The following is a 15269-nucleotide window of genomic DNA, read 5'->3' as shown; positions in this document are numbered from 1 at the left end:
AAGTTTCCCCTGTCCTTTGATTATGGGCATCTGATTTATTGCTGCATGCACAGCTAACTTACTTGGTTTATGTTGCCAGGATTGTACTCAGAAAAGGAGCCACTTTGTTGGGAAAAAAGGGACATTTCTCAACATCCTTTATGAAACTCCAACATGTACAGATGTACAAAAAGAAATCTTAGGCAGGGAAAACCACAGCCTAAGATGTAAAAGCAAAATTCAAGACGTTCCCACAGACTGGCACGGGGGCAAAATGGAGTAGGAGAATGCAACAACTGGTTGCCTAGATCAGTGAATGAGAGCACTCCACAATGCAACAGTTTATTGCAGGATGAGTTCCAGAAGACGCAGGATGGCTCCAGCAAAGGCTGTGTTCCTAATCTAGGACCCGCAACTGGCAGGGTCCAGAAACCCTGGGAAATATCAAGATTTCACTTGAGCTGGGCCCACCATCTTGGCCAAGTTCTTAAATCCCCTTTGCAACATTCATGTTAACTAGTTTTTACATAGCTTTTGTATGTTGTGGCTTATTTTCCTCAGTGTGTGAGTTTACAGGCCTTTCTGACTTTGCTAAAATAACTATTTTCCCTGCATAAACAGGACAGTTTGTTTTACTCTTGTTTGTTCAGAAAACTCTGGCTGAAGTATACAAAATCTCACAGACAGGAGAGGGGCAAACGTGAGTGGGAGTACATATTTCTTTTCTGCAAAAGTCCATTTTCCTTGGTCCCATCAAAAGGGGGAGAAAGGGGCTACTAATAGCTCCCAGCACATCTTTTAAAATGTTTTGGGGAGAGTAAGCTTAACTTCCATGAGTCCTCAGTTTTGTGTTTAAGCAGCATTGCTATTTTTATTAACCATTATGAATTGATAGATTAGTTCATTAAATTCATATACCACCCTTCATCCAAAGATCTCAGCGCAGGTCACTGCACAAAAATACAAAAGAAATATATGAAATACATAATAAAAACAAGAAAAATAAGCCTATAACCTCCCCTCTCCCAAACATATTTTTAGTGTGTTTGTTTTGGGTTTGTTGGTTTGTGTACTTACTTACATTCCACTTTCCCCACAGAACTGGGACTCTCTGAGGCTCACAATAAATAAAACAAACACAGAAAAAAAACCACGGATACCTATACCTTGGTTTTTATTACTTCAAGCACTGGTATACCCCCAACAAACTCTTTCTCCATTCATTCATTCATTCATTCATTCCCAGTTATCTGCAGAATACCATACCTTCACTGTAAGTAGTGGTGTAGCATGGGCAGGGCCACAGGGTTGGTTTCCCTGGTTGCCAAATTCTTAGGGGTGCAAAAATTTTAAAGAAAGTAAAGAAAACAGTAATAATAAATAATAAATAGTTGTCAGACTAATAATAAGAAAGCCCTTGGGGGGGCACTCAAGTGTGTCACCAAGTGGGTGGTGCAGGAAGTGGGGAAAGAGAATTAAGCACAACTCTGAGACCAAAACAGCAACAAATGAGTAGAATGGAGCTGTAATATGCCATCGAGGATGCTTAAAATGCACTCCAATAAATTCCAATTCTAAATAATTCAGGTTGCTTCAAAGAATGGAAGAAGGGTATTTCTAAATTCATCTTGCCGGGGGGGGAGGGGGGAGCCAATAATCAAACATAAAATTATGATAGTTATAAAAGAAAAAGGAGGCAGTTCCCTGCCAGACCTGCAAATGTATTATGAAGCAGCCGGTTTGTGTTGGTTAAAAGAATGGATTACGGGGGGGGGGGCGAGGTGGAACAAATTAAAAAGGAAATATACATGAATGAAGAAATGCTATCTAAAGACCATTGCTCAACAATGATTACAAAATTTATGCAGAAATCATGGCCATTAAAAGTAGCACTGAAGCATATCATCAATGAAGATCAGGCCGGATTTTTGCCAGGTAGACGAATGAATAATAACACGAGAACACTTATAATTGAATATCTGGACTTGAAACCAAGCAAAAAAGCAGCCTTCATATTTGTAGATGCTGAGAAGGCATTTGACAACGTATCATGGAAATTCCTGGAAAAAGTTGGAGCCTCAGCTTCAGGATATGTCCTTTGAGAGAGCACTCAGGGCTGATTTCCTTCAGAATGGATTGTGAATATATAGAATTGGCCAAAATGAGAGCAGCTACTAGGTTGAAAAGTGTCTAATGGGGAATATGTATTTAACTTCTTTAACACAATATTAAAGGAATGGAAAACATTGGAAGCTGAGCACAGGTGGAGGGAAGTCACAATGGTACAAATACAGTACAACAGTAGAAGTAAGAAAAGTAGATAGATGATGATAGATAGATGATATAGATAGATAGATAGATGATAGATAGATTAGATAGATAGATGATAGATAGATAGATAGATAGATAGATAGACAGATGATAGATAGATGATAGATAGATAGATGATAGATAGATATACAGTATGTATTGTGAAGAACATATGGACATATATATACAATATGTATTGAAAAGAATGACAAAAAGTGTAATTGATTATATTATTGCAAAATTATAGATATATGGATAATGCAGACATGCCAGACTTAAAATTGGGCAGGAAGGCATGTCTTTAGCATGGGAAGGTGTAAATTTATAAAAGTTTTATGAACAATAATTCTTAGGAAGAAACTGTATAGAGCTTTAGAGAAATATAAAAATCTGCTGGAAATGAAAACACCTTTATGGCTATCTCTTATCAAGGCTATTACAATTAAGAGAGTTAATATGGATCGACAGTGAGCAATTTACTGGGAATTGCTGTTCCCAAACAGTTTGGGAACCAGAATTTTAGATTTCAAGTTGTATTGGCTGCTATACTAAACCCCCCAAATTTCAGCACCTACAGAAGTCTCAGGTCCTTCTTCTCCCTACTTGTCAGGGATGTGGCTGAATCAAACGCCTGGGAAGACTCTGACTCTGGAGATGAAGGACTGCAGCCACAGACAGAGCAGGAGTGGGTTAGTTCAGCCCGCCTTCATCAAGAGTTCCCAGATTGAGATAGAGCAGCACACTTGGAAAGCTCGAAGGCAGCAGAAGACGAGGAGATAGATGACATTGAAGAGGTTGCTATGCAACCAGGAAGGAGGCAGCATTTAAAGGGCTCTTTGTTTCATGGTATGGGGTGGGAGTTTACTCACCTTGTCTCTGAACCTAATGAGATGAAAGGGTTAAAATGCAACAGAAATACAAGAGAGGACGGACTGGACTTTCGCCCTTCATGCTGTGAAAGGGGCGGGGACTCAAAGTGACCAGCTCATAGCTAAGAGTGGCAGGCTTGGAGCTGCTCTCTGGATGTTAATTGTGAATAAACATGTCATATAGCTGCCAGACTCATTAATTCTTATAGGGGTTTGCTTGCCTGCCTGAGATCATTACACTATTTGATGCAAATCATGCAATCGCATGTCAATCCAGGGTGCAGCAGTCAAAAGAGCTGGATTCCATGTTAGGAAAAGGCTCCTTCTATATCTGGAAATACTCATGCTTGGACTTACCAATTAATGCACTGAGTTCCAAAATATGGATATGTACCCATAAAAAAACAGCAGCCATATTTACCTGAAGGAAATCTATTTGCATTTTGTACTAGGAGCTAATTCCTATCAGTGGTTTCCCAGAACAGTCACATGACTCACGAAACTAGCTTGAATACCTGAACAGATACCAACATTTATTTTTCTACATACACATTGGATGCAGGCTTTCATTTTCAGAATTAATGCTTTTGTTTAGCCCATACTTAATTAAAAATAATGCCACTTGTAGAACTTAGGTAAGACCACAGAAAACCTCGTGTTCTCCTGGGGAAACCCAGCAATATTTTCATTCACATATTGTGCAAAAGCACTTTGCCTGCCAAAAACCCTCCAACGCCACCATTAAGAAGCAGGTGTTCTCCTGTTAATTAGAGCTTAATTTGGTGTGGGAGCAGGGGAGCCTACAGTTTCTTTATATCAAGTTTTCTTCTCTACATTTATGATTCAGCAATCATTATTCAGCATTAATGTTTTCATTTAGCTACAGCCCATACATAATTAAAAATGAGGCAACTTGTAGAACTTAGGTAAGACCGCAGAAAAACCGAGTTTATGGGCTGGCAGCCAGTATTACTTTCATTCATAGATTGTTGCCGACATGCTTTCTAAAGCAAATGTCGTTACGGTCTGCTACATTAATGTATTTACTATGTGTGACCCATAGTGGGTGAAACATAGCCACATTTATTTTATTTTTTATTGATGCCAATCATTATAGAGGTTGATGCTGGCATAGGGAAAGCATTCCGGTAACAGGTAGGCTGCCTTCTGGTCCATATCTCATCTTCTTCCCATTGGCCACAGTCTGGAAGGGAGTTACCAGGCATCAAGGTCCACCCTGGTACAAGCCATTTCTGAAAGCCCATTTTGCAGCGGCCATTTTCCCCAATTGTGAATTAAAACCTTTCTGTGTTCCTGGCTCTATCTCTTGTGATTCAGATGAGCTAGCTGTGAATACTTCTGAACCCCACTTGAATGTCCCACCATTATCTCCAGCTTACACTGGATGGCACATCCTCCTCATTCAACATTTGCATGGGGCATAGCCACCAACACCCCATCAAATGAAGCCACACTAGGCTCAATCCCTGCCTTCCTTCTGTAGTTTTGTAAGGCTTGTTCACACTGGAGCAAAGCCTAGATTTCCATTGGCCGGTCTTGTGGCATCCCCGTGACATCATCCCTATCTCAGGGTTGCCCTGGACATTTCCTAGTAGGAGTGTTTAAAACACACACACACACCTTGCATAGTCCCTAATGGTAGGATTGGGACCCAGGGGAAAAGGTCTGGGGCAAGGTAGAGAGGATGCCAGGTGTACCTCCCTACTTTAATGGGGATGAAATGTTCATACAGATCCACATTGGGCTTTGGAGCTGAACCACAGGGTCAAAACATCAAGAGACGAAGCCATGTCTATAATCCACATAGTACAGCTTTCAAAATCTGAACAGACATCTCTTTAAAAAGTTAGTGTTTTGTCTTCCAGAGAGACACCTTTCATCAAGTAGGGAGCAGGAGGACCTGATACTTCTGCTGGTGCTCAAATCTGGGTTGCTATTTTTTTAGTAACGGTGGCCAATACAACTTGAAATCTAAAATTCCGGTACTTGGAAGGAATTTGTAAACATCATTTTGGTGAGTGAGAAAAGCACAGAACTAGTAGTGCTACGAGGGGAAAAAATGGAAGTGGACCAGAAAGTCACAGACGGTTTCATGGATTTTTAATGTTCCTCTTTTATTGACATAATTTCAGTTATAAAGAAATAGAGTGATACAGAGGAAAAAAGGGGGAAAGAACAAAGCTGTATATAAGAAATATATATTCCATGTCTGCTTATCTGAGTCACAAGGTGGAAGAGTTAGAAAAGCGGTCGGGTTTTAATAAGCAACCAGGGATACCACAAATAACTGCTTGATCCCACAGCAGCAATAATCATGAGAAAAGGAATGAGATCATACTTTTATATTATGAAAAGCAAGGTAGGAAATGAGCAGTGGGTCACAGTGGAGGCCCAAAGTGATCAGAGTGGCCTTTTCACCCTCAGGAAGGAAGGAATCCTGGTGGCAATCCAATGGTGACTGTGAGCAGGTAAAATACATATTTGCTTATGTAAAAGGACTTCTCCAACTCCTCCTCCTTGCAATCCTCTTGCCTTTGCCCAGATCTGCCCTGGAAGATTGGGGGACTACCTTGAGAGGTTTCTTGAGGGGGATGGAGTGCAGGATGGGGTTAGTGTAGGGGGCTTGCTGAGTGTCGGAGAGGATGGTAGTGGAGGTCTGTTGCCTGAGAAGAAGTCTGCTTGTGCCACCTTGGCATTCATTATCTTAATCGCATTGGGTATCCGTTGTCACATGTAAGGGAAATTTCATTAGTTGTTCTCCAAGTGTCGTAGCTCCATTTATGTTTTATACATGTGGTGACTGGAACTGGAGATGAGCTTGACCTGGGACCAGTGTATGGGTGGCCATAAAAAGTGCAGATGTTTTTAAGAGCCTGGTCTGAGACATGAATGAAATTGCGTACGGCATGGGGAACCAGGCCTCTTTTGTTGATTATATAGTTGCAGTAATCTTTGACTTCAGTCCTCGGGTAATCGACATGCTCGTGTTTGAAGGATTGGAAATCCCAGGCGGCTTCAGTCCCCAGCACCATCCAGGAGAGCAAAACCAAGAACAACCATAAAGGACAGGGCCCCTTGGCAGCCATGGCTCACTGTGGCTCTTGGTGTTTGGTCTGTGCAGAAAACACAGAAAACGAAGCAAAGTTCAACAGAGCATTTCATGCTTTCCCCTTTTCCATCACATTTATTATATAACCCATGTCCTAGGAAATAACAAGGGAAAATCTGAAAAGGGCTATGACAGCCTTGCTCAAATTGTAATCCTAATTCCCTCATTAGGTAGTTATGAGGCTGCCTAATACTGCCGTCAGACACTGCCCCATCTACTTCAGTACTGTTGTACCTCAGAAGTCAAACAGAATCCCTTCCGGAACTCCATTTGACTTCCAAAATGTTCATAATCCAAGTCAAAGCTTCGGATTGGTTGCAGGAAGCTCCTGCAGCCAATCGGAAGGTGGGAATTTGCATCAGAAGTTTGGGTTCAAAAGAACATTCAAAAACTGAAACACTCACTTCCAGGTTTACAGCATTCAGGAGGAAAATGTCTGAGTCGCAAGGTTTTGGGATCCAAGGTACGCCTTTATTGTCTAGCATTGAGTTGTGGCCCTTCCCCATTCCCATCTCTCTTCCTCCACCCCATTACAACCATGAAACTATAGTTTAGTTGACAGGCAGATTGAAGAAAGGAATAAAACTAAGTTCCAGAGACTAATAAGAACCTCAAAAATCACACAAAAATTAGTCTCTGCAAAGACAATGAATGACACCATTATTCTTCATGTCACCACAGCAGCAATAAACAGGCGTGAGTTCCCCAAATTAGCATACTGAGATTCCCTAACTGCCAAACTGTTAACCTTAGTAAGAGTGTGGTGGCCTCCTCAGGGAGCTAATTCAGGTTGTCATGAAATAATAGCAATTTATTGATTATTGCCAATGTATTTTTATTGCCAGAAAGAAGGAACAGTGTTTGACTCCCAGGGCAGCATAAGTACAACCAACTGAAAAAAAGGTAGTCCCTACTCGTGGCTGCAGATTGTAATGATACAAAAGGACAAAGGGATGAGTGAAGAAGAAAAAGACAGACCTCTGAGCCCGTCCTTAAAGTCAAACAGACGGACTAAGAAATTCATAAAATTTGTTCAAGTCAGACCCTGCTTTCTCTTTGAGACATCCCAATGATGACTTGGCATCTACTTTCATTTCTAGAGAAATGTAAACACCTTTCAAATGGGCACCTTTCATGACTGTAAAATTATCCTAGATCTAGGAATGTAGCTTTTTCCAATGAAGCTACATTTCCCTGTACGTAGAGCTTTACTTCCTACTTTCTGCTGTTCATGCCTTCTCAAAATGTACATTTGTATATAAGCATACTCGGCTTCCTTGTACAGGGGTGGTGGTACTTACATGACTTAATCTTCCTCCAAAAATTAAACAAATCCTGCATATAGAAATATTTAAATTCTGGAGAAAGCATTGTAACCTAAATTTCAGCATGGCTGTTACATACAGTCATCTCATCAGCATTCTGTACTCTGAATTGATGCAGCCAATCCACAGCTCAGCCACCACATCTATTGTCAGAGAGCTTGTGCTCAAAGATGATTGGCTGCCAGTGAAATGCAGGTAAAGAATATGGCTGCCATGACTAGAACTTAGGAGAAGGAGACACACAGAGGTTAAATATTTATTCACAAAAATGAATATCTTCATCCAGAAATAAAATTCCAGGGGGGTGGGAATACATGGAGAAAAGTGTTGTTAAACATGGAAAAGGTTTATTCTATCAAAGACGGGGGGAAACTGAAATCAAGTATGGAAGAAAAGAAATGACAGACAAAGTTTAGCTATTCAAAAGCTGGCTGATTTAAAGCCCACCTGCAGTGTGCCTTCTAGGCCACCTTTCCCACTCCTGAACAAAACAATGAACATAGCTTCCTAGATGAGCATGTTGAGGCCTTTTTCTTACCTAGTGTAATAGAAATTGGTCTCCCAAAGAGTGGATTGAAATGTCTTCTTTCACTCGTATGCACCTCTGAGCAGCCTTCTGGAAGGGACACCTTATATAGAGAGAATTCTGCTATGGTGGATGATGATATGTGGAAAATTGTTACTGGATGTACTGGAACAAACGCTGGAAGCCTATTTACCCCCTGTGGGAGATGGAATTGAAGTATCATTAGTAGAAAAACATGAAGGTCTACTTGCTAATTGGTCTTGAATGTTATAGTAGTTCCCATATATTGTTTTACTGGAAGGATGCATTCTGTACCAAACAGGTTGATGGTACAGCTGATGTCTATATTCCCACATGAATATTTTTACTCACTCCAGACAGGCATATTACATCATGCAATGCATGGGAAAGTGTTCATCCACCCATATTTATCAGGGCTGATCCTGATTCTCTACAGTGGATACAGTGCTTATAGCATGAATGTTTCCCCTTGTTATTAAAGACTCACTGGAAGACCCAAGAGGCAGATATCTTCTACTTAGAGGTACGTCTGGATGCTTTGTTGTCGCTTGAGGCTAAGGTGGCATCAGTGGCACAGAGTACCTTCCATCGACTTCAGCTGATGGCCTAGCTCTATGACTATCTGGACACAGACAGCCTAACTACTATTGTCTATGCTCTGGGAACCTCTAGGTTAGATTACTGTCAGGTGTTCTACTCAGAGCCCTGAAGATAATTGAAGAACTTCAGTTAGTGCAGAACTCGGTGGCCAGGGCAAGATTCTTCGGTCATATTACACCAAGCCCAACTGCACTCATTTCCAGGCCCAACTCATGGGATGGGGGATTATTGATTATTCATTTATTTTTGGTTCTTATTTTCAGTATGTGTTTTGTGTTTTTTATACTGTATTCTTAAGCATTATTATTGTATTAAGATATTATTTCTAGAGGTAAAAGCTGTATCCACCACCCAAATCATAAGACGTACTCCAAGGCTTTCCAAGTAAAACAGTTGACGCACATGATTAACTCATCTTCAACTCTGTGGGCCAAAATGGAACTGGAATGCTCACAAATCTCTCCTAATGCTTTATCCTTCCTGAAAACTTCACGTACTTGCTTTAGCAATATAAGGTTGCAATGTACCTCGGGTTACAGACGCTTCAGATTACAGGCTCCACTAACCCATAAATAGTACCTCGGGTTAAGAACTTTGCTTCAGGATGAGAACAGAATTCGTGTGGTGGCAGTGTGGCGGCAGCAGAAAGCCCCATTAGCTAAAGTGGTACCTCAGGTTAAGAACAGTTTCAGGTTAAGAATGGACCTCTGGAACGAATTAAGTTCTTAACCTGAGGTACCACTGTATATCATTTCGAATTCTCATGTGCTAATGTGGTGGTGGATGTTGTCTAGTTAGGATCACATATCCGTGTGAATATTGACACTTGCCAGTCAGTACTTGATAAACGACAATGTGGTGAATGTCGTGCAACAACAGTCTACGGAGGACAGTATCCACACAATGTATTTTTTAGAGCATGACCACTCCATTTGTGTACACCTTTTACAAGTGGGTAGAATATTGGCTATTATTATGCTTTTGACAATGGGACAAATTTCAAGTGCAGGCGGTGAAATAATTAACATCATCCACCTTATGGATGTTGGCTACTGTATTAATTACCCACCATGCCTTTGGCATTATGCTACATAAGACAAGAAGCTTAGACCTTTGTTGAGGGTCAGGGAGATGAGGCCAAGAGATAGAACATTTGTATAAACCATGTAAGTTTCTCGCTGAAGCGAGATCTGAGCAAGGGACTGAATGAATGAATCTGAGCTCCACCTATGAGCCTAAAGCATAGAGAGGGGAGACAGATATAGCAGATTTGATGTAGGATGACAAAAAAGAGGGTCTCTTGATTCTATCCTCTTCTGGCCAGAGGCAGAGAAAATGTACATTTACCTACATTTACAAGGGACAGATATGCAGATTCCTGTGCTTAGTATTGCATTTGCATTTTCGGAAAAAAATATCTATTGGAGATTTTGTGGGGGTGAATTAATGCCTTTGGGGGGGTGTTTTCTGAAGTTGCCATAATCAGGATTGGGTGCTCCCACCTCAGTGTCCATGGAAGTTAAAGCTTTGGGGGCTGGTGATTGGGGGGGGGAGGTATATTCACTCTAACATGTAGGCATGCAAACTTTTACTAAATTTGCCTGCAATCATCAATTTTTTCACATAGCCTTTTCAATAAATGGAACTTTGAAACATACAGTTTAAGTAATTTCCCCTTACCTAGTAGCATTTAATGAGACCTAAATCGGAGTCACTTTTGAATGTTGCAATTCGGACACACAACAGCTCCCCCATCTAGTGGTTTAATGCTGTATTTTCACCCCTCTTTTAAAAAAAGTATTCCCCTTATAATAAGTCTGCTCACCTTTCCCACTTTGCAGCTTAAACATAGCTTAAACAATGGTCTAAGGCAGGCATCCCCAAACTCGGCCCTCCAGAGGTTTTGGGACTACAACTCCCATCATCCCTAGCTAACAGGACTAGTGGTCTGGGATGATGGGAATTGTAGTCCCTCAAGACCTGGAGGCTGAGTTTGTGGGTGCCTGGTCTAAGCTTTCCTTTCTGGCCATTAATAGAGCCAGCCAGAAAGAAAGCAATCACCTGTCTTCCCCTTCAACAAGGAAGCCTTGTCTCGCAGTGACGGGGTACACCTTTCTGATGTGGGCAATGATACCCTGTTGAATGACACTTCAGAGTGTGTCAGGGATTGGTTGCAGGTGTGAGAGTGTTGGCGGTAAGCCCTTTGGGCTCAAGTGGCAGTTAGCCTTTGTATGTATGGAGGGGAGGTTGTGGCCTCCGCCTGCCCCTCCTCAGTAAGGGTATCCTGTTAAAGGGATCCGGGGTTGTGAATTATGTCCAAAGCTGGGATGTGGGCTAGGGCCATGTCACAACCCTTATGGGGACCCCTCAGGGTGTCCCTAATTGATGTAAGTCATAGGGCGCCCCCTAATGGTGGTTTACCCTTAGATGGACTCCCAGCAGACAGGCAGGAGTCAAGATATAGCCTGGCTTCACACAATGCCTAAGCCAAACCACTGACATCTGTAACCAATAAAGTTGTGGCCTATTTGAACCCATAAACCAAAACACTCATGTCTGTGTGTTTATTGTCCATTAGGTGGACAATAATGGGGGCCTTGGCACGCAACAACATGTTTTAAATTCTACTTATGCTTCCCAAGCATGAAGGCTATTTTTCTAGAAAAAGAGGTGCCAGAACTCATCATGAACCCCTCTTCTTTTTCTTCTCTTTAAATGGCAATGGTGCCCTCATGAGAGGTGCCAGTTCTGGCTGAGAAAAGCCCTACAAGCATGTAATGTTCTCTCACATTTTCCTTTACCCAAGATTAGGGTTGCCATACATCTGGAATTTCCCGGACAAAGCTGGGATTTGGCAGTGTCTGAGTGGAATTTGCTGAAATGTCCAGGAAAATCTGGACACATGAGAACCCGTGTCAGAAATGTTGATTTGCGTGAATTTCCTTAAAAACAGCTCAAAAACTTAATTTGTAAAAAATGCCAACAACTTTTGTTTCTGGATTTGGCAGTCCTATCCAAGATTCATTTATGTACAATGTGCTTAAAGTTTGCAGTGTTAATTCTGTGTAGATTTTTACTCCCAGCTCTCATAGACTGAAATAGATCCACTGTTGCTGTCAACTTTCAATAACTGTTACGCTCTTATGCAACAACAATCATACCCAATAAATTACTGTTTCCTTTATATAGCTTCCAGTCTTCTCTCTTGCTCCTCTCTGTCTGCCTGCAGCTCCAGATGACACCCTGTCAATGTTCAGTTTCTGTTAATTGATTCTCATGAAAACTTACAGATTCTGGCTTCACACCATTAACTCAAGGCAGTGTCAATTTACTCTTGGCAGAAAGCCAAGGTCTGCTTGACCTAGAAACTATTTACTCTGATTGGTTAACGACCAGCACTCAACTCTGTTATCTAGGAATGCTAGCACAGTTTGGTGTTAGGGGTGTGTTAGGAGTAGAAGTGCTGTGTATGGTTAAGAGAGAGAGAGAGAGAGAGAAAGAAAGGATTTATTTTGCTTTGTTTTGTATGCAGAAACTCTGCTGGTTTTTTCCTTTTAATAAATCCTGTAAATAGTTATTCTGAGTCTAGATGACTAGTCATTTCCACCTCAACTAGCTTCTTCGCTGTGCAGGAAAACTCTGCTACGTTTGGGCTAAAGCCATTTGAGCTATGCCTGGCACTTCAAAGTTCCAAGAGTCAATGCTTTGCCTGGCCTTTTATTCTATGGGGGCCACCGCTTCTGGCCTATGGCACACGGCCAGCTTGGAGGACCCCATTCTATTTGACTTTTCCCCAAGGTCCAAATGGAATTCTCAGGACACCAATCAGATTAGTCCCTGATGGTGCTAGCAGAAACCAGTGGAGGCTGGTCCTTTAGGATCAAAGGATCACTGCCCCAACAAATGCAACCTGACCCCAGTCAGCCATCACCTGCCTCCTTTCTTATGCCAGCCCAGGGGGTTTCCCTGGTTGTCAACTTCCTTCTCAGATTCAGGGTTGGCCTTGCTGAATTCAGGGCGGGGAGTGAGTGCATGGGAAATGAGAGAAAACTAGATGTAGTTGGTTCTACTGTCTCTGGCTCCAGTTCCACAAATTGTTTTGCCTAAGTTTTACAAATTGCTTTATTTTTAAGCATGGGCTGTAGGTAAACGGGAAAAAAAATATCTTTTAAAAGCTAGTGTTTTGTCATCTAGGGAAACACCTTTCATCAAGTAGTGTAATGATCTCAGGCAGGCAAGCATAACCCGATAAGAATTCATGAGTATCTGGCAGTTTTATGACATGTTTATTTACAATTAACATACAGAGAGCGGCTCCGAGTCTGTTGCTCTTAGCTACGAGTTAGTCACTCTTGAGTCCCCGCCCCCTTTGGAGCATGAAGAGCGCCAAAGTCCTGTCCTTCCTCTATTGTATATCCATTGCATTTTAACACTTTCAGCTCTTCTGCTTTGGGGAGAAGGTGGGTGATCTCTCCCCCCCCCCCGCTATCAAACGAAGAGCCCTCTAAATGCTGCCTCCCTCCTGGTTGCATAGCAACCCCCTCAATGTCATCCATCTCCTCCCCTCCCTTCTCCTGCGAGCTTTCCGAGTCTGCTGCTCTATCTGAGTCTGGGAACTCTTGATGAAGGGGGGATGAACTAACCCACTCCTGCTCTGTCTGTGGCTGCAGTCCCTCCTCTCCAGAGTCAGACTCTGGCTCCCTCTGTGCTGGCATTCCTTCATCTCCAGAGTCAGACTCTTCCCAGGTGTTCTATTCAGCCACATCCCTGACATTATTTTGGTGAGTGAAAAAAGCACAAAACTGGCAGTGCTGCGAGAAAGACAAATGGAAGTGGACCAGAAGCCATAGACAGTTTCAGGGATTTTTAATGTTCATATTTTATTGACATAATTTCAATTTTATAAGAAACAGAATGATACAGAGAAAAAAAGGGGGGAGAGAACAAAGCTGCATATAAGAAATATATACTCCATGTCTGCTTATCTGAGTCACAACCAAAAAATAGCCAATATCCTCAGAAACCCCAAGGATAAAATCCAGTTGGAAAACCAAGGGGTCTATGAAATACCCTGCAAAGTCTGCCCAGCCACGTACATTGGACAAACAAACAGACGAATAAATGCACGTATCGCAGAACACAAGAATGCCGTCAAAAAAGAAGAAAAAACTTCCTCTCTTTTCCAACACATGAAAGAAACAGGACACGAAATTAATTTTGCAGATTCCAAATTGCTCTTTAACATGGAACATCACCACAAGAGAATAATCATGGAAGCCATCGAGATAGAGAAACACCCTCACAACATGAACAAGCGTGATGACACATCCCGCTTGCCAGACATCTGGAAATTAGCCCTCCCCACAAAAACTGACACCAGATCCAGAGGCACACAGAACGCCATCACCAATCAACCACACCAGACCCAAACCCAGACCCTCTCCACAGATAAATTACAGACACCATCCAGTAGCCAAACCATGGTGGCACCTCCGGATGCTGCACCCCCCTGCAATCCCTACACAGATCTGGCTGACACAGGCCACAAAACCACAGCTCGCCCCTATACACGAAGCCAAGCCAGAGCACAACTAAGTGCAGTAAAGCCATCTTCTCAGAAAAACTCTTCACAAAGTTCAAGAGGTCAAGACACAAAGACTTTAGCAACTAATCCACACCTAATGACCCACCTAAGTGGTACTCAGGATATCACTCAAGAAATCACTCAAGATATCCCTCAAGTAATTAAGGAACAAAAGAAGAAAAGGCACACTAGCCTGGGAACTTCCTCTCTGCCCAGAACATTGGAGGCTATACACCACACCCCCTCAACAGTATTTATAGGAACTCAAACACTGAGATCCTGCTCTGTTCCAGTAACAAGAAGCCGAAAGCACCAGCCTGAAGATGATGAGTGAGACCTCGTCGAAACGTCGCCTAGACACCCCAACTTTTACACGGGAAGACACCCGAGGACACCAAAACCTGCATTCCTGTACCCGTGAAAATCTACGAAAGCATATATATACACACACACACACACACACACACACACACAGTATGTATTGTAAAGAATATATGGACATATATACACAGTATGTATTGTAAAGAATGACAAAAGTTATAATTGATTATATTATGGCAAAATTATATATATATGGATAATGCAGACATCCTAGACTTAAAATTGGGCAGGAAGGCATGACTTTAGTATGGGAAGATGAAAATTTATAAAAGTTTTATGAACCATATTCTTAGGAAGAAACTATATAGAGCTTAGGAGAAATGTAAAAATCTGCTGGAAAGGAAAAGACCTATCTCTTATCAAGGCTATTACAATTAAGAGAATTAATATGGATCTACAGTGGGCAATTTACAGGGAATTGCTGTTCCCAAACAATTTGGGAACCAGAAATTTAGATCTCAAGTTGTATTGGCTACCCTACTAAAACCCCCAAATTTCAGCACCTACAGAAGTCTCGGTCCTTCTTCTCCCTACTTGTCAGGGA

The 15269-nt window shown here is 41.9% G+C and overlaps 1 protein-coding gene across 2 annotated transcripts in view; it reads right to left on the bottom strand.

The window, feature by feature from the left end:
• The window catches only part of LOC309354005 (angiogenin-2-like), a 259266-nt gene that overhangs the window by 98613 nt on the left and 145384 nt on the right, over positions 1-15269 (bottom strand). Inside the window, exon 1 of one of the 2 annotated variants that reach the window (XM_081883698.1) lies at positions 11934-12002. The exons of the other annotated variant lie outside the window; for it this stretch is intronic. The gene's annotated coding sequence lies outside the window, so the exon portion shown is untranslated. Of the gene's footprint in view, positions 1-11933; positions 12003-15269 lie in introns of those variants that run through there. 2 annotated transcript variants of the gene reach the window in all.

This window comes from Podarcis melisellensis (genome assembly GCF_964234715.1).
Source record: "Podarcis melisellensis genome assembly, chromosome: 13".
NCBI lineage: Eukaryota > Metazoa > Chordata > Lepidosauria > Squamata > Lacertidae > Podarcis > Podarcis melisellensis.
The sequence above is the reverse complement of the archived record's forward strand: the minus strand, read 5'-3'. Positions and strand labels throughout refer to the sequence as shown.